The following is a 20,119-nucleotide window of genomic DNA, read 5'->3' on the forward strand; positions in this document are numbered from 1 at the left end:
CACTGAGCTAAATCCCCGGCCCTATTAAGGTTAGAGGATCTGGGGAACTGGAGAACAAAAATATTTTTGAAAAATTAATCAATGAAGATGAGAAGGAAGAAAGAAAAGCAAGATAGGTGAACTTATTGAGGAATAAAATATATTTATACTATTAGAAAGCAGTCACATAAAAGAACAAATAAGAAAAATAGCTAGCAAAATACAAGAAATAAAAGAAAGATATGAAGGACTAAAGAAAAAAGTTAAAAAGTAAAAAGAGAGAAAAAAGGGGAAAACCACTTCCCCTCAAAAAACTGATGAAGGAAAGAGAAATAATAAAAAAATTAAAAAGATTGATTAAAAATTTTATTTTTGTTTTTTTTTCTGTTTTTATTAGTGTTTTATTTTTGAAAAGTACACAGTACACTCATGACCAAAGGAGTGATCATTAAAAGTTGGCTTATCAGTTCTAAAAGCTAAATACTAGTTTTGTTTATAGAGTACAGAAACACAACCTTGAGAAAACTTTTCTCAGTACCTTTTTATTTCTCTTATTTTGAGAAAACTTGACTGTAATGAACCTTGGATGAAGATTTCAAGTCATTATGCCAACACACATAGGCACTATTATTTGCAGATGGAACAATAGGGCTCAAATGTCCAGTTAAGGGTTAGAGTTAAATGACAGCAGAGCAGTGAGAAAATCCTTGGATGTTTCCCAACATGGTAGGACAGCATCTCGGAGCTCCTAAAATCAGCAAGGGTATTATTACAAGCAATTACTCCCTTGAAAAATGGGGAAGATCACACTTCTGGTAATTCATTCCTGATGATGTTCTTTGGACTCTATTCAGGTGCTATAAGCTGCACTGAAGACTCAAATCATACTCCTTTCTCAACAGTGACACAGGGGAAGACTGCCCTTGAGGGAGCTGAGCTTTCTTTGCTTGATCAAGATCTTCATGGTAGCACAACAAGGAAACTTCTTTGGTCAGCATGTCACCCTTCAATGAACGTGGGACACAAGGAGACCAAGTGTTAGCACAACATCCACTGACATAAGATGCTTGATTTCTTAGAAAACCCAGTGGTGTACTTGAAGCAGGTCCCTCAGACCCAGAGGAAAGTTGAAAATAGGGTCACTCAGCCAATAGGGATTGGATGAGGGCCTGGAAGGTCCGCTGGTTGACTCTCCTCCTGTTTAGTAGTGGTGTATGAGACTTCTTGTCCCTGGAGGTTTGGTAGAGCAGAGCATCTAGAATGTAAAAAGTCACCTGGCCATGTATATGCAGTTTTCCATAGATCTCATCAAATCTGGCCACAAGGGTGGGCACATCCTTCACTTTTCCCCTCATTTTTGCTAGCACTTCCTCAGAAAACTCATGTCTTTTCACAAAACTGGATTAATTTCCTTCTGCAGCACCTTGTAGTATCTCTACTAGAGCTTCCAACATATTTGACTGAATATGGATTGTGATATTTAAATTAGTGCAGGTTATGCTCTCTGGATTTATAATTTGAGAAAATATGGATGCAGTTTTGGCCACTTCATTCTGATTCAGAGCTAACGCCACAACAAAACAGGATGCTCTCCTGGAGAGAATGTCTCCTTTGGTTAAGGTGTCTTTTAATGTAGTATAGATTTTAAAAGATTCTGAGCTATTCAGCTTGCAGCAAATTGCAAAAGCAAGGACATAAGTATCTTGGGTGAACTTCATGTCTTGGTTTTTCATCTCTATCAAAACTTCCAATGCACTTTTTTATTTGCCCTTGATAAATAATATATCCATCAAACTATTGAATAATGTGGAGTCTGGAGTTTCTTCTAACCCCATAAATGTTGGTCTTTGATGAGCTTCACTGCAGATTCCTCAAGATTCATTTCGTAACAGCCTCATGAAAGCTGGTCCAAACTTATATTCCTCCAAAGTGACATTTCTATTTTTTTCATGGTACCCGTGAATAATATTTTTAGCCAGCTCCACCTCCCCCTGGGACTGACACAAATGAAGTAAGGCTCTCAAGCTTGTCCTTCAAGATAGATGAGTTTGTTCTGGGTCAATTTCTCTTCTAAGTTTCTAAAATAGGTTTCTTTGGTGCCAGGAAGATTATATGCAACGGCCCCTTTCTTAAGTTGAAATTCCTTTAATTTCATAATATTATATGTATGTCAGTATCTTTTAGCTCCAAGAAGGCAGCAGCAGCGGGTGGAGCCTGAGCTTACTACCCAGGGCCATAGCGAGGTCCATGGCATTCGCAGTGCAACTCTTTCCAAGGGCTGAAGCACAGCAGCCATATTGTCCCAGGTCCTCTGTGGTTTATTTTTATTTTTATTTGTATGTTTTTGTGCTTGTGGTTTATTTTTGTTTTGAAGGTTTTATTCACTTTGAGTTTACTATCTAGTTTCAAGTCTAGTTTTATTATCTTAAATGACCTTAATTCACTAAAGTTTTCCCCAACATATTTTCTGTGTAAGCATTTGAAGCTACATAATCATTTCCATAAAGCCACCTTGCTTCTGACAGCAAAAGAACATCACAAACCTAGCAAAGTGGATATACTTAAAACTTGATGATTACAAACAAAACAAACTTCAAATTGTGGCCTTTAGATGAAATTAAAAGTTCTTAGAAGAAAAAGTTCTATATTCCAAATTATTTTTCCTTCAGAGAAAAAAGAAGAGCAGCAAGACAGGAGGGATATAGTTACCGTTTGCTTTTAAAGGCTCCTGTATCAAAATAAATGTGTCCACAGCCAATCATGGTTGGCAAAAGTGTATGTTTAAAAGAATCTTCAGGCAGATTTCCTACCTGCCTGCTCTGCACCTCCCTCCACCTTAGGGCCCTAAGATGTCCGAGGTTTCATTTCACAACTAAGCAGCAGATGAAAATACTTTACAAGGTACAACAGAGTGGATATGGAAGACTAAGGACCCGGCTCTTGCTTTAAGAGTAAAAGTCTTGGCCTTCCCTGCCCCATGCAGTAAAGGGAGTTTTATATAAACTACCCATGTATTTTCCTAACATTTTCTTATTTAAATTTCAATATTTTACAAAGTTTTTTTCTCTCCAAACATAAATTTGAGTGAAACACACATTCTCCACCTGTGAAATTGTTTTCTTCACTAAAATATAAATGCTGATAGGAAAGGTAAATGTCTTTTGCCCACTGGAGGTCACCGACGTCTGCACTGCACTGTGCAGAAGGCACTTGTGTTTTCTGAGGTCTCCAGCAAGCGTCTCAGTGAGCACTCAGAATTGCTGTCCTCCAGACCCCAGCCAAGGCCTCCAAGTGCCAAGTCACTGAAGCAGCTGAGAGGAAAATGCTGAGTAAACTTGATTCTAAAATTACAGAAATTAAAAATAAAAACAGCATGGACAAGTTCTTAGTCTAGAATAAAACTACAAACAAAATACAAAGTGTTTATTCATGAAGATTCAAAACTGGTTCAGTCTCATAAATTATAAAATACAAAGGTGCCTGTTTTAATGACAAAACTCAAACAGTACTGAAAGGGGTTTGTGTTCATATACAAAAAGAGTCAGTCCCACTGAGCCAGGTCCCGTGGAGCTGCACACAGGCCAAAGGCTGACCTCCCTACTGCTGGGCCAGAAGTGCTGTCCTATTGGCCTTCATCTTCTTCAGCTGCTTGGATAGGTGGCTTGGTCATTTCCATCTCTTCAATCTTGTCCACTGCTGTTCTTAACTCTTGTTATAGGTTCCTCTTTTCTACTTTCAGTTCATCTCCAACTTTCTCAGCATTCTCAGCAGCAGTTTTATATCTCAGCACCTGTCCCTCAAGCGGGCTAATACTTTGCTCCAAGGTAGTTGTATATCCTGTTCTGCTTTTGAAAGCTTAAATTTGTATTCACTTATTTGACTATTGGCATCTCTCAGCATTTTGATGAACTGCAAGTTTGAGCCATTCTGCAGTCCTGCCAGATCACCTGTCATGCCATCATTCCTGGAGCACTTTTGCTGTTCTTCCTCTAACTGCAGCTTCAGTTTTCTAATCTGTGATAATTGCTCTTTCTTTTCTCCAGCAAGTTTTCATAGCCTTACATCTAATGGCCCTTCTCCTGCTGACTCCAAGACCTGAGCAGCTTCTTGAGATGAAACAGTAATGGCTCCAATCACTGGTTCATGATTGATGTCGCCATTGGGAGTGTCATCAGTGACTATAACTAAGCCATGTTTCTCAATACGCTCATCTCTTTGCCAAAGGCCTTCTTTAAGTTCATCCATCTTATGCTGCAGCACGCTACACATGTTTCTGCCTTTCCAATTCCTTTGATTTTTCTTCATTTTCTCTATAAAATTCTGCCATCTGTTCCTCCTGTTCTTCAGTTACATCCCTGGGGGTATCTACCTGGTATCAAATTGTTCTTCTCATTGTCTAATTGTGCATTAGAAATGATGGTTTTCTTGTATTATTCTCCCACTTCAGACAAACACTCCTTTAGTTCTTTAGGTCCCTGAATGTATCTCCCTTCTATATCCTGCATCTGATCCTTAAGGTCATAAATATCCTGCCATTCACTTAATGAGTTATCTGGATCTATTAAGCTGCTGGTGTCCCCACTTCCTCGTCTGGATGAGTTTCCACTCAGAGGAGTTGCTGCTGAGGCAGAATTTCGAGATGAAATCCTTGTGTAATTTTTGGCATATTGTTTATCAGATTTTTCATCCAACTGTTGTTTCAGTTCTCTCACGCATGTATCTCTTGCTTCTGCTCAAGCAGTACATTTTGCTGCCAGTCTTGCCTCTGCCTCTCTGGCAATGTTACTAAAAGCTTCATCTTCTGCAGAAAATCGATCTTTCACAGGTGTTCTTTTCCTTCCAGAACCAGAAAGTCTTGCCCTGAAAATGAAGTCTGTAGAAATCTGACATAGATGGTAAAAACAGAGGCTCTTTTCATAGCAGCACAATGTCCTAGGCAGCACAGCTGTGAGACTTGGTGGTCCTCTCAGTAGGAGCAGGGGTATGAATGATGGATAAGGAGCAGAAAAGCAGTATTGGGAGCAGAATGTGCTATGGCACTAGGGTTGAAGGCAGTGGTGTCCTTGGCATGATGACTGTGGGAGGATCAGTTGGAGACAGGCTGGGGCTAAATCAGAGGTCAGTTAGGAAAGGGCTGGGTCAGTCCTGGTGAGAGACTGAGGTTTGCCTTAAATGACCTGCCTCACATTAATTATCTCAAAGACCAAGGAGGTGATGCCATCTTGCTAAAAAGTAGCTGTAAGGGATTAGAATGATTAGGTTTCTTAGTTTGCCTGGGGCTGATGGGTTCCTGGAATGTGGGACTTTCAATTTGAAAACTGGGAAAGTTCCGGGGAAATTGAAACAACTTGTTCACTCTACAAAAAATTCTAATAGACTCAGGGTTTATGATCCTTCAGTGATCCTTGAAGAAATAGTTTTATCTTCAAGCAAATAAGACTGAATGTGTGACCTTACTATAGTCTTCTTAGTGAAAGAGTTACTACAATTTGCTTTATCTTTTTCATAAATTAAATGAATTTATGTTTTTTAGTAAATTAGAACTGTTAGAGTGTTTCAAATTGCCTAAGACAGTCTCAGCTTATACGTATTTTCCTCACATTATTAATAGTATTCTATTCATTTTCAAAAGTGTCTGGACTTGAATGACAAAATACATGACTACTCTCTTTAAGAAAATTATCTTTTACATTCTCAAATAAGAATGTTATTTTGTGGGTCTTGGCAAAACATACTGATTTTTATTTCATAATGTTTGACAGTGTTCTTTATATTTTATTTTTTTATATTTTGAGACAGGGTCTTGCTGTGTAGTTCAGGCTGACCTTAACTTTCTGTGTATCCCAGGCTGGGCTTGAACGCGTAGCAATTCTGCCTTAGCCTCCCTGAGGCTAATTCCTGAGTGCTGGAATTACAGGCATGTGACACGACACTCAGCAACAGTGTTCCTTTTAAAATGATTCATTATTTATCACTTGAAATAAATAAAAATTTAAACATTAAAACATTTTTCTCTTCAGAAATACTTGATTATAGTTTCACCTTTGTAATAAAAATTTCTTATATACAGATAATATCCTCCTGTATCTCACTTATATTTAACCATTTCATTATTTTTCAAAATTATTATGGAATCTAAAATTTTACTTCTAATTGGATAAGTTTTCAAAACATTTCATAAGCAAGAAAATTAGAAGTTAAAAGGGGAATATTATGAAAGAGCAAAGACCCAAAGCAAATTAAGTGAAGGGTGGGGGGAGAATTATCCAATTAAGATTATTTAGAGATGCACTCAAATATGTCAGGTAGTTTGGTATTAAAACCACATTTTTCTGAACAGAAAATTAACTACGCAGCACACATTTAAATAATTATTAGAGTATAAGATATAAGTATTCAGAGACTATAGAGCATTATAGCTAAAGAAGTTGTATCTTAAATAAGTTACTTCTTGGATTATTAGACATCCATTTGGATATAATTCATATTTATTTACAATGAAATTGAATGTTCTTCCCCACATGTCATCCATATTTGAGAACATTCTTACACAATTTTTCCATTTTAACAAATGTTATTGACCACTAGAGGGAGAAACAACAAAAGCTTTGAAAATTTTGATAAATCTGAAAGAATAGTCAAATGCCAGAGTGAAATGTACTAATTATAGTAAAATATGGATTTAAGGAAGGCATTTGTAGGTACTGTTGGCTTTTGGAGAGTTGTTGATTCTATGGGAACCTATAGAAATAATGTAAGAGAAGATGTTGTCACTTCTCTAAAAGGTGAAGAACAACATGTCCTGTGGTTGTTTAGCTAAATTATAGTTTTAACCTGTGTTTGTGCCCAAAGAGTAAGTACAGAAAATAAACCTATTTGGGCAGGGGATTTAGCTCAGTGGCACCGTTCCTGCCTTGTAAGTGCAAGGTCCTGAGTTTGATCCCTGGTACTGCAAAAACAAACAAACAAAAAACCCAAAACCTAATAAAAATGAATGATGAAAGGATTAAATGCTCCAGACATCAACCTGGGAAAAGTGGCAGTAAACGAAAAATACTAACATAATAAAAAACAATATCCTTATATGTCTCATTAAGTGTATTTGACAATTAGTACTTAAAATTATAAATATGTAGGTTTGCTAAAAAGTGACTAAAATTCTAACTAGCTGGAGGTCTATTTATCTTAAGCTAGTCAATATGTGAGTCTATCAAGAAATAATTATCTGAATTCTATTACTTAGTTAGAAAATGTTTTTAAACTATTGTTGTTTACAAAAATACTGACATTTAGTCATAAAGAAAGCATATATTAATTCAAAAAATAAATGCTGAAAATGTATTCAATATAAAGTTCTCAAAAGACTCAAGACTGAGTTGGACATGAATATTTTCTTCAAGAAGGTATAGGTTTATAGGCTAACAAACCTATTCATTAAAATCTATAAAACAAAGAAGATGTGAGACATACCATTGGAGAAGCAGGTCCAAGGCACCATGTGCATTGTTAAGGAAAAATTATTTCTAGTTAGATGCTTTTGTGGGGGATGTTCAGGGATCAGGCACATGAGGACAGTGAGAACCAAAGAAGTCTTCATGAAAGATACAGCATTTGAGCAAGGCCTAAAGATATTTGGGATTTAGAAATGTGGCAATCATAGGAAAAGCACCCCCAGTGCAGAGAACAGAATGAACAGAAACATGGCAGTAAAAAGTCCTGCTGGACAAATGCCAGTGCAGCCATGGTCCAGGGGTGGCCAGCTGCTGTTCAAGGTGGCAGTAGAACTTGGCACCATCCACAGGGTGCTAGTTTTATGGACAGGAAGAATGCAATAGTTATGGGATCTTGGAGACTTCCACCGAGATTTCAGAAAAAGTCCTGGGATGCCAGGCAGTGAGCCTTGAGAGGGCAGTGTGTGAAGCTGTGAGAATAAAGCCAAAAGTTCAGAGGAGACCCCAGGAAGGTGGAATGTCTGAGAAAAGCCACAGTTAGTAACCTACCCAAAGAGAGAGGTCATGAGGGCTACAACCAGCAATGTTGTAGGGGCAGGACCACCCAAGCCTTTTGGAGCTCATGCCCTCAGAGCTTAACGCAGAGCTATGGGATTCAATGCTTGCCATACTGGGTTTCAATCTTGCTTTGATCCTATTCTTTTTTGTTTCTTTGTTTCAGACAGGGTCTTGCTATGTGGTCCAGGCTGGCCCCGAACTCACTCTGTAGCCTTGGCTGACCTCAAACTTGCAGTGATCCTTCTGCCTCAGCCTCCCCAGTGCTGGGATTACAGGCATATACCACCATGCCTGACTGTCTTGACTCTTGCAAAAGACTTTGGGGGCTGAGGATTTAGGCCAGTGGTTCTGCCACCTGCCTTGCAAGCTTAAGCTCCTGAGTTTGATTACTGGTACCAAAAAAAAAAAAAAAAAAGAAAGAAAAAGACTTTGAGGTTGGACTTTTCAGGAATACCAGAACTATTAACAGTTTGGAGACTATTAGAGATGAACTAAATGAATTTTGCATTAAAAGATGAGGATAAGTCTTTTTGGGGAATCAGTGGTGAATGCTTTGGGTTTGATCTAAGATGGCCCCCAAGGCCTTATGTGTTTAGAAGGTGATTTGATTATGGGAGTGTTATAACTGACTTATTGTTAGGAAATGGGATCTGGTAGGAAGAGGTAGGTCACTGGCAGTGTGACCAGAACAGGTATATATCCCTCCCTATCTCCTCCTTTTCCTCTGCTTCCTGGCTGTAATGACATGAGCAGCTTTCCCACAGCAGATCCTATTACTATGCCATTTCTGTCTTAGAGCTGGCCAACTATGGACTGAATCCTCTAACAACCAGAGCCAAAATAAAGCTCACCTCCTTTAAGTTGTGGGTGTTGGATATTTTGTTTCAGTGATGAGAAGATGACTAAGATACTCCCTTTCCTTTCCTTTATGTTGACCTCTTCTACCCTAGTCAATGGACTTCCTCCACGGATGCAGCTGAAGTTGGCCAGTAAGGAGCACTACGATTATGTTGGTCCAGTGTCAGAGGTAAGAGAGAACTTTCCATTTTGTTCATGTCAATCCTGGGGAAGGACAATAGTGTACCAAGGCTGCACCAAGGGTATGTCATGTGCTCATCCATGGTGGGAGAAAGGTAGGACAGTGGTGATTATTAACCTCATCAAGATCACCGGAAAAGGGAAGGGTGATTTCTCAAAGAAAAAGTGGGGTGTTGATACCATAGTAGGTGGATTGGTTGAAACAACACTTGTCAATGACCATTTTTTCTACTAAAATGTTACTGTTATTCTAATTTACCTTTCTTTGAGGTTGAAGATTTTCCTGTTTATAAACTTTTTGAAAAGTTTATTTCCTTTTAAAAAAATTTCTGCTTTTAAGATATTTACTATTCATTGACAAATAACCAGGAAAAATGTCTGTACTTGACTAATTGGGCAGCCGATCACTCTCCTTATTTTGAACATGATCTCAATTCTGTGCTGATAATCTAAATATTCTGTACCTGGAAATCTCAACCACAGGTGAGAGAAAATATATATTCTTTGTGATATCTATGTAGACATACTCTAAAGGTCTTAAATATAGTGAGAGAGAGGGAATGGTGCTAGACACAAATTTAATCAATAAGTGTGGTTGAGTCATGTACTATATTTAATGTGAAGAAGTTAAAAATATAGTAGATTATCCCTTCTGGAAACTAACTGAATTGATTTTAATATATTACCTTGAGAGAAAACTTCTTTAGCTATTCCACTAGCAGATTGGCATTATGGGTTGTTCCTGAAGACTCTGAATTATTCAAAATAAGATTTAAAAAGCACAGTCAGGATTTAAACTTTAGATTAAGGCTTGAAAGTTTTTTTAAAGGATCCTTGAGGTTCTTTTGGTAAACAATATAAATATTCTATTACTTTTTAATGTACTAAATATTAATTCAGCTTGTGTTTATGGCTGTCATTTCATATGTTGTTATGGTCCACATGGGATCCTATGATTTTGGAGAAGGGGAGGGGCTCCAGATTCTCTGGTTCTTTACTTGTAGGTGTCAGTATAAGAGTAGCTGTGGAATACCATATGAGGCACAGGGTGAGAAATTAGGTCATTACTGTACACGACAACATCCCTCCGAATTGAATCGAAGTGCCCTCCGAAAGAGGGGACATGGAGACCTAAAAATAAGGGAAAGGTTGATCAGACCATGTACATAGATTATTAAATCAGTTTGATTCCTTCTTTCCCTCCAGGAAAATAGCAGGTGATAAAGCTAAAAGAAAGTCTTTTCTCTGCCTTTGCAATTTTCTTCTGTGTCTGGCTGCTCCAGATGCCTGTAGTCCTGTACCATAGTGTACTAGCAGTGGCTGAGACAGAGCTTATTTATTTATTTGTTTGTTTATTTATTTTCAATTCTTAAAGTATAAATGAAATAACAGGTAAAAATGCCAGAGACATATTAGTTTATTGATAAATGTTAATTACAATTGGATTTGTGCAACAAAAACATATTCAGAGAAGTTTACAAACTTGTCATTTAGGCAGTTCCTTTCTTAAACATTTTATTATTTTTTGAGACGTTCTCACTGTGTTGCCCAGGCTGATCTTGAACTCCTGTGTTCAATGGACCCTCCTGCCTCAGCCTTCCAAGTTGAGACTATAAACATATGCCACCACACCCAGCTTCCAACTCCATTTTATATGACAGCCAGAGAAAGTGTTATTTACCTTCCATAAGATGCCTTGGATCCTATTGAGAGCCACATGCAAATTAAAGCTTCCTTGATAGTCATGTGATTTTTATGCTTCTCCACTTTGCTTATGTTTTCTCACCTGCTTATAATTCTATTTCTTTGTTGTTTTTTTGGTACCGGGGATTGAACTCGGGACCTTGTGCTTGCGAGGCAGGTGGCAGAACCACTGAGCTAAATCCCCTGCCCCAAAGTCTATATTTTTATCCTTTAGGTTTAATGTGAATTTATGATCCTCTGGAAATGTTTTTTGATTATTCACATTTCATTATCACTAAGGTGCTCCCTGTGTATAAGTTCAGGATATTTCGTGCATAGTCATATAACTGAGCCCTAATGTAATTGTTTTTCCTACCTTTGTATGCTACTATAATTTCAGGGCAAGTTAATCTTTGGAACATTATAGTCTAACAAAATAGTCCTTGGGTACACAGTACCCAGCAGGTAAAGAGTATTTGTTGATAAGCCAGTTGACATTTAACTTAGGGGTCCTCTCAGTTCCCTACTTGTTCCCCTTCTTTTGTTTTGTGGCACCCTGCTCTGCATCACCCAGTCTTGTCATTTTTCTGTTTTCATCCATTTTTCTCCTGGCTTGATGGTGATTCCTATTGCCAGCTCTTATCTGAGTTTGGAAATAGTTTACTTATGTCATAAACTGCAAACCTCTGGAGAATGAGAAGTGTTAATCATCCACTCAAAAGTGCTGAATTCTTCAGTAATTAGCAACCCATTAGCTATTTACTTAGATTCAAAAATTCATTTATTTTTCTTCCTTCTTTTCTTCTCTCCTCTTCTTCCTCCTCTTCCTTCTTCCTCTCTCTCTCCCTCTCTCTCTCTCTTCCCTCCCCTTTGCTGGAAATTGAACACAGAGCCTTGTACATGCTACGTAAGTGTTCTACCTCTAAGTCACACCCCAAACCTGAAATATGTATTTATTTTATCCATGTGTAAAAGTAATACATATTCATTGTAGAGAATTTTTTAAAACACAGAATATCAGTTATAATAAAACCACACACCTGCCATCAGTATTGTGGGTAAATATAATCATATTTTAATATACTGATACATACAATAATTCTTTTTTGCGTACAGAGATCATTTTACTTTTGCAAAATTGGGGCCCTATGGTTTTTGGGCTTTTGTCCTACTTTTCTCTTTACCATTATATCATGACATTAGGTATTCTTTTAAAATGTCATTTATTGAATACTTATTTCTGGATATTCAGGTCATTTTTAGTTTTCCTTTTTATAAACAACTCCACGGTGAACATTCTGAGCATAAATCTGCACATTTTAAATTATCTCTTTCAGATGAATTTATAAAAGATTTATTGATCACTCTTCAAGTATTTTAAAATTATTTATTTATGTACTTTATTATTTTAGTTTATTAGTACATGTGTGTAGTACATAATATTTACATTCCTTGTGGGAAGTTTACACATATATGTAACGTATTTTAATTTCTTTTCTCACTCTCTTTCCCTTCCCTCTTTCCACTCATCTCCTGATCTTTTGATACAGGTAACAAAAACAACTTTTAGAAATGTTGTATCATTCATTCATATATTCATTCATCAGGTATTTATTGAGGTTTTACAGTGTGTTAGGTATTGTGTAGACTCTAGAATTATAATGGAGAATAATATACTCAAGGTCTTTGCCCTCAATGTATTTATACTGTACTGAAGGAGACAGGTATCAAGCAAGTAAGAGTATACAGATAACAGAAGGATGGTTTGTTACTGATGTCCTGAAGAAATGCAGTCCCTTACTTTTGGTACAGTGATGAGGAAAAGCTTTGCTATGAGAACTCATTTATCTGCAGTCTGAAATACTGAGAAGGCACTAGCCTTGAGAGTAAAGAGGAGTGTCTAGTGGAGGAGGAGAATGGCAAGAAATGAAAGTGAGAATGTAGGTAGGGGTCAAGGGACCAAATCATGGTTCTCTGTTCAGTTATAAGGAGTTATTAAAGTCAGCCAATCAGGACAATATGTTTATGGTATCAGTATATCAATGCTTTATCACTTTTGGTGACAGCTTGCATTTCCACAGACATCTCCTAGTGATGCTTCCCTTGGCCCCAAAGGTTGCCCCCACTGGTAGAATTTGGGGCACTATGGTTAGTAGGCATTTCACTGCCTCTGAGGTCACATTTTATATAGAGTGGCCTACATTTCCCACAATACAGGGTTTCTTCTCAGGTTAAATGCCTAAATGCCTAAATGCCATTAATGCCTAAGGATCCACAAAGATCCACATAACAGTTATGCATGGACCATAGTTCATTTTCTTTCCTCTTCTATTAAGGTTAATAAAAGGTGCAAAACTGTGATTTTTTTGGTATTGATTATATACCTCCAATAGCAGTACAGTGAGTTAACATGCATTTTAATATTTAACTTAAATATTCTTGCCATAATTCCATACTCTGTCTTTAATATATGTATATATGTATGATTTTAATATAAATAGATTATATGCTATATAAGGGATGATCAAAAATATGGTGTGTTTAAATTAAAAAATTATTAGAGTAAAAGACACATTCCCATGAAACTCCCTGAAAATATTCCTTTTCACTTTAAACACAATTATCCTGTCATTCTTGCCACTTTCTGAAACAGTTTTGGAAGTCCTCTTTCATGAGTTTCTTTATGAGGTATGATAAAAATAAACTCTAAAACCATTATGGAAATCATTTTGGAGATTTCTTAAGAAAACTAAAAATACAAATTCCATTCAACTCAGCTATTCTCCTAGGTATTTTCCCAAAAGAGCTAAAGATATCATATTACTGTGATACATGTAAATCGATGTTTATAGTAGTACAATTCATAATAGCTAATTCCTGGAAGCGGCCTGTATGTGCACCAACAGATGAATGGATAAAGAAAGTGTGGTATCTGTACATAATGGAATAATTCTTGGCTATAAAGAAAGATAAATTTGAGATATTTGTAAGAAAATGTGTATGGGTGGAAAACAATGTTAAGTGAAATAAATCAGACACACAATCTTAAATACCATATAGTTTCTCTCATTTGAGTATTGCAAAATATAAATAAAGAGCAAAATAAAAAACTGATAAAAGGAAACAGGGGGATAGATCTTTTGAAAATGGGAAGGGAACCAAGAGTCTGAGGGTGAGGAGAGGGAGGGAAAGGGGTCATAAAAATTTAAGATGCATCTTGTGCATGTACAAACCACCTTCAACGAATGCAATCTTTATATGTCATGACATGAACTAAAAATAACAATAATAATGATAATGATAGTGAATATGGGCAAAGGAGCTCTAGAGATGGAGGGAGAGGAGAAGGTAAGGAGGAGAAATGGAATAAAAAATACCCCCAAAATATGTTTCAGGACTTTGAGGCAACCATGACAACACAGCTAAAGACACTCATGAAAGAGGACTTCCAGAACTGCTTCAGAAAGTGACAAGAACAATGGGGTAAGTGTGTTCAAGGTGAGGGGGGAAGCCCCCCCAAACAGCCAATGTGATGGCACACACTAATAATCCTAGCACTTGGGAGGCTGAGGCAGGAGGAGGAGCACTGCGAGTTTGAGGCCAGCCTGGGCTGTATAGTGAGTTCAAGGCCAGTCTGCACTGCAAAGCAAGATCCTGTCTCAGAAAAAAATAAAAGTGAAGGGAGTAATTTGAGGGTGGTTAATGTCTGTCATTATTTTGGTACGGGGGATCGAACTCAGGACCTTGCGCTTTTGAGGCAGGTGCGGTGCCACTGAGCTAAATCCCTGGCCCTAATGTCTTTTACTGAAGTAAATTTTTAAAAATGTTAACATTCACCATATTTTGTGATCACATGTCACATATTATAATTGCATATTATATAATTAAAGATACGTAAAGAGATATGTAGACAATGAAAGAAATCTTTTGTATAGAGAATTAAGAAGGAATTAATTTCCAAAAAGCTTTATAGTCATATTAGAGATGCATATTGACATTCAGCAGCAGGAGCTGTTGCAAAATCTAAATCCTCGGCTTTGATTAGTTTATGTTTAGATTACAAATCAGATACTTTATTCAGCTTTCAGATTTATTTTTGAGTATTGTACACTGGTGTTTGCTGAATGCATTCAGATTTATCCATATTTATAAATGAAGAGCTTATTTATTTATTCTGTTTGGGTCTAGATTTTGCTTATTTCTTTCCCATCAAGAAGAAAATGATCTTTTATTAGAATTCAAGCCTTTTCAAGATTACTCTGAAATCAAACAAGATTATAGAAAGAATTGTTTCAATTCTTTGTCTAAAAGAAGCAGTTCTATTCAATACTATTCTGATTGTTCCCTTTGACAAGATATATTATGATAAGCAATCAAAACCGTCCTGCATCAAATCAAATCAAATCAATAAATTCTTACTGAGTGTCTACGGTGTCCCAGGATCTGGGTAGTCACCCTGAGGGCAAGGAGAAGTGTAGTATGTAATTCTGTTAGTTACAGCTGAACAGGGAAGACAAAACACAGGGATGGGAGGAGACCTAGGGCACTGACAGCTATGGGGCACCTGCTATTGCCAGGGATTATGCTGGGTGCTGCCTCCTAAGTTCTCTCATCCTAGCCAAGCTCATTATCATCCCTCCAATTCTCCAGTATTTTCTTTCCTCCTCTCTATCCAGTGTTCCAGCTTTCAGGTCATCCTCAGTTCCTGACACCTTTTCGCACCAAATCTGACAACCATCATCACCAAATTTTGTTCCTGGGTCCTACAAGTGGCCTCCCAAATGGTCTCATTGCTTCTGTTCTCTTCCTTACTAGCTCATCCTTCTTCCATATTATGGGCAGAGTAAACTGTCTAAAATGCAAATCTGATTAGATTAATTGTACTCTTTGGGGATACAAGCAGCAGAGCTCATTAAAGATAATGTAAACAAAGCCAGGCCCAGTAATTCATACCTATAGTTCCAGCTACTCAGGAGTCTGTGGCAGGAGGTTGCTTTAGCCCAGGAGCATTAGAGTTTGAAGCCAGGATGGATATAGAAAGACCCTATCTCTTTTAAAAAATGTAAGCAAAGAGTAATTTATCATCATGACTGCAGCAGTGACTGTTGGATACCAAGAGTAGGATGCAACTGGGCCGGATGAACAGAATGAATTGAAATTGTAGTCTTTTATATATCTTGTCTTAGTTTCTCTTTACATGTTTACTTTGTTTCTTTACTGCAGCTCAGCTTTTTTTCTTTCTGGTCTATGTGGCAGAAAATGATAGCCAGCCTGGCCTGGACTCTCACAGCTTCCATTCTAAATTCCTCAGGGAAAGGTGTCATTGGACCAGCTTGGGATTGGTACCATCCCTGGATCAATTACTGATAGTAGTGAGGTTTACCTGGTAAGGACAAAGTGATTGAAACCCTGCTGTCAGAGGGGAGGAGGAGCAGTTCTCAGAAAAAGGTTTGCTAGACAGAAGAATCAACAGGTATTCCTTGGCAAAGCTGAGCATTTGAGTTGATTGAAGAATATGATTGATTTAAGGATTTAAAAAACTAAGGTTGCAAAGATGACAATTTGGGGCCAAATTTTCAAGACTCTTTATGTGAAGACAAAGAGTTTGAACTGTATCCTCTACACATTGAAGAGTTATTGCAGTGTTTTAGAGAAAGTGATAGGATGAAACACTATTTAGGATAATTAATGTGGAAGCGGAGTAGACAGATTCGAATTGGGAGGAATCGAGCAGCGTCCATTTTGGAAGAAATTGTAGGAGTCAGATGCAATGATAAGTAATGTGAGTAAAAATATCAGGGAGTACACAAATTATTTTGATATAATAATGAGTTTTGTTTTTAATATTTGTGAAATTTTTATGATTACTATATTATGATGCAACACAATGAAAAAAAATCATATGCCTCATAGTTCATAGGCTAGACTCATGTAGTTCTGACAACTCTATCATGTTTCTTACTGTTTCTTACATGATTATTTCCTCTGGGAGATAAAGCCTCTGTTTTTTTTTAACCCCTCTTTCCACTCTATCTTACCATATATTGAGAGGATTTTTTTTCATTAAGTTTACTGGTACGTTGTAGGTATACAATACAGTTACATTCATCACTGGGAACTTGTACCTTTACATGATGTATCTTGGTTCTTATTTTTCCTCATTCCCCTGCCCTCCCTTCAACCCCTTCCCCCCATTTACAAAGACTTTATTTCCATTTTTTCCTTTTCTCATATTGTTTCTTTTCCCTTCTTCCCTTTCCCCTATCCCTCCCACTTCCCCTGCTCCTTTATTGAGAAGATTATTAAAAGTAGAAATGAAGCTGCAAAACTCGGGGGACTGGTTAGAGACAGAATGAGATTGACAAAACAACAATGAATTGTTTTCAATTAAAAATTGGATGTCTGGCCGGGTGTGGTGGCACATGCCTATAATTCCACAACTTGGGAGGCTGAGGCAGGAGGATTGCCATGAGTTCCAGGCCAGCCTGAGCTACATAGTGAGTTTGAGGCCAGCCTGAACTACATAGCAAGACCCTGTCTCAAAAAAAAAAAAAAAAAAAAAATTGGAGTTTCTGTAACAAGGGGAAAAGGCTAATTTTTTTTTGTATTAAATTCTTTTATTGGTACATTGTAGGTATACAACACAATTACGTTTCTCATTGGGAATTTACCTTTATATAATGCATCTTGGTTCTTATTTTTTCCCCATTCCTAGCCCTCCCTTCACGCCTTCCACCCTTCCCTATTTACAAAGACTTTATTTCCATTTTTTCCATTTCTCATCATTTTTTCCTTTCCCTTCTTTCCTTTCCCCCGTGCCTCTCACTACCCCTACCCCTTTGGACCTTTTATTTCTATTTTACATTATCGATTATTCGCTAATGTTATTAACTAAGAGTACTGGTGACTCATTTAAAGGAAGCTATATTAACTTTCTACTGGACTTTCAGTGTAAAGTTTATTTTAGCATTTATCTACTGCACCCTTGTTGTATGTCCATGTGGCCCCTTTTACACTGGGCAACTTGCCTAGGGTAGACTCTCTTGCTTATTAATCTTTGTATCCATGGTGCTTGGAACAATTCTTGATTTGTCATAAGAGTCCAGCAAATGTGGAACATCTTCCACTTTATTATAGGCTTTTAATGGTAAAGCCTATGCTTTATCATATACCTTATAATGTGCTTAGAAGAGGAAATTGAACAAAAATTACAAATATGTATTTCCAGCCTTTCCCCTCTCCTAATTCTTTTGCATTTTTATAATTAAGAATAAAGACCAGTAAGAATGTGAGAGAAGGTTCTGTTTCCCTTCTCTGCTTCCTGGCTGCCATGAACCAAGCATCTTTGCTCCACCATGCGTAGGGAACAGGGAAAGGGGACATTACTAGAACCTCTGTAGTAAGTCCTAGTCAACTGTGAGCCATGGCAGCACAAGGCAAATTACAGGAAAGGTAGAAAAATGAGACTGAGAAGAAGCTGATCTTTGGGTCTGATCAGTGCTGCTCTGGGCGGCAAAGACGAAAGCCCCCATCTTACCGCACCTTTTATTCAGTCCATCGGGAGAAACAAATGTAACAAATGACTTGTAGCGGGTAGAGGAAACTTTCGGGTAGGAGTGCCACGGCTCTGAGCCCAGGCTCGCAGGCAGCAGGAGGCTTCCGGGTAGGCGTTCTGCGAGTGCCACAGCTCCGAGCCCAGAGGAGACCTCCAAATGGGCACACCGCGGCTCCCAGGTAGCAGAAGGCTTCCGGGTAGGCGTGCCATGGCCCCGAGCCCAGAGGAGGTGAGCCGCGCCAGGAACACTCCTTCCCCCTGCCCCCGCACACACTTCAAAATGAGAAGACAGGTAAACAAGCCACAGAACCAGACTGCCAGATCACCTACAGCAACCCCAAAGGGAAATGAGATGGAACACTCTGATACTCAACCACCTGGACTCCCTGAACTAGCAACGAAAGAGGATCTGGAAAAAATGAAATCAGAAATAATTTCTCACATAACAGTGAAGATCGTGCCCATAGTCAAGACATGATTAATAAATCTAGAGAGGATACAGATAAAAAAATAGAGCTGAGGAACATGATGGAATGCCAACATAGGAAACAAATTGAATCCATAAAACAGATGCAAACGGATTTCCAAGAGATTAAAAACTCCACTGAAAGTCTATGCAGCAGAATGAGCCAATGTGAAGACAGAATTTCAGATATAGAAGATAAGATTGCAATTAGTGACCAGGAAAAGAAAAAATTTTTTAAAATTTTAAGGGACCACGAGAAATCAATCCAGCAGCTGCTAAACGATGCAAAGAAGAATAACATAAGACTGATTGGAGTCAATGAAGAAACAGGAGAGAGTGCAGATGACATAAAAAAACTGTTTACAGAAGTGATGGCAGAAAACTTCCCAAACGGGGGAAAAGAATTTGACATACAGATAAGCGAGGCATATAGGATTCCAACTAGCCTTGATCAAAAAAAAAAATCTACACATAGGCATATAATTGTTAAGATTCCAGAAACTCAACAGAAGAACAAAATTCTACAAGCAGTTAGAGATAAAAAACAAATCACATATAAAGGAAAGCCCATCAGAATCACAGCAGACTTCTCAGTGAAAACTCTCAAGGCAAAAAGAGCTTGGAGTGATGTGTTTCAAGCCCTAAAGGAAAACAACCTCCAACCAAGATTGATGTACCCTGCAAAACTATCTTTCAAAATTGATGGTGAAATAAGATACTTTCATGACAAAGAGCACCTTAGGAACTTCATGAATACCAAACCAGCACTCCAAAAAATTTTAGACAAAATCCTAGGAAAAGACAACAAGGATCACAACCACAGGAAGCCCAGAAGAATGAATCTGCTGGGCACAACAAGAAATTAAAAGCAAAGGGGGAGGATCAAACAAAAAGAAAAAGTCATGGCAATGATAACTCAATACATGTCAGTTATAACCATCAATGTTAATGGTCTCAACTCACCAATCAAAAGAAATAGACTGGCAGAATGGGTCAAGAAGCAAAATCCAACAATATGCTGCATACAAGAAACACACTTAATTCAAAAAGAAACTCATAGACTGAAAGTTAAAGGGTGGAAAACAATACTCCATGCAACGGGAACCCGAAAAAAAGCAGGAGTAGCTATCCTCTTTGCAGACCAAGTGGATTTCAAACCCACACTGATTAAGAGAGACAAAGAAGGACACTATATCCTTGTCAAGGGAAAAATCCAACAGGAAGAGATGACAATCATAAATATCTATGCACCAAACACTAGTGCACCCAACTATATAAAACAAATACTAATGGACATGAAAAACCATATAAGCACTAATACAATAGTAGTGGGGGACCTCAATACCCCATTGTCACAAATAGATAGATCAACTAGACAAAAAACAAGCA

General features: G+C 37.7%; 1 protein-coding gene and 2 pseudogenes across 1 annotated transcript in view; 1 reads left to right on the forward strand and 2 right to left on the reverse strand.

Annotated features, from left to right (window-relative positions):
* Positions 1-1,118: 1,118 nt before the first annotated feature.
* On the reverse strand, positions 1,119-2,275 carry LOC101698194 (pentatricopeptide repeat-containing protein 2, mitochondrial pseudogene; annotated as a pseudogene).
* Positions 2,276-3,576: 1,301 nt separating this feature from the next.
* Positions 3,577-18,474, reverse strand: LOC101697816 (leucine-rich repeat flightless-interacting protein 2 pseudogene; annotated as a pseudogene).
* Nubpl (NUBP iron-sulfur cluster assembly factor, mitochondrial) overlaps positions 8,939-20,119 on the forward strand; it is a 256,602-nt gene continuing 245,421 nt past the window's right edge. Inside the window, exons 1-2 of the mRNA XM_087197254.1 lie at positions 8,939-9,015; positions 14,105-14,192. The gene's annotated coding sequence lies outside the window, so the exon portion shown is untranslated. The remainder of the gene's footprint in view (positions 9,016-14,104; positions 14,193-20,119) is intronic.

Source organism: Heterocephalus glaber, unplaced genomic scaffold (assembly GCF_053883595.1).
Source record: "Heterocephalus glaber isolate CG9 unplaced genomic scaffold, H.glaber_assembly_v1.0 deba00001662, whole genome shotgun sequence".
Lineage (NCBI taxonomy): Eukaryota > Metazoa > Chordata > Mammalia > Rodentia > Bathyergidae > Heterocephalus > Heterocephalus glaber.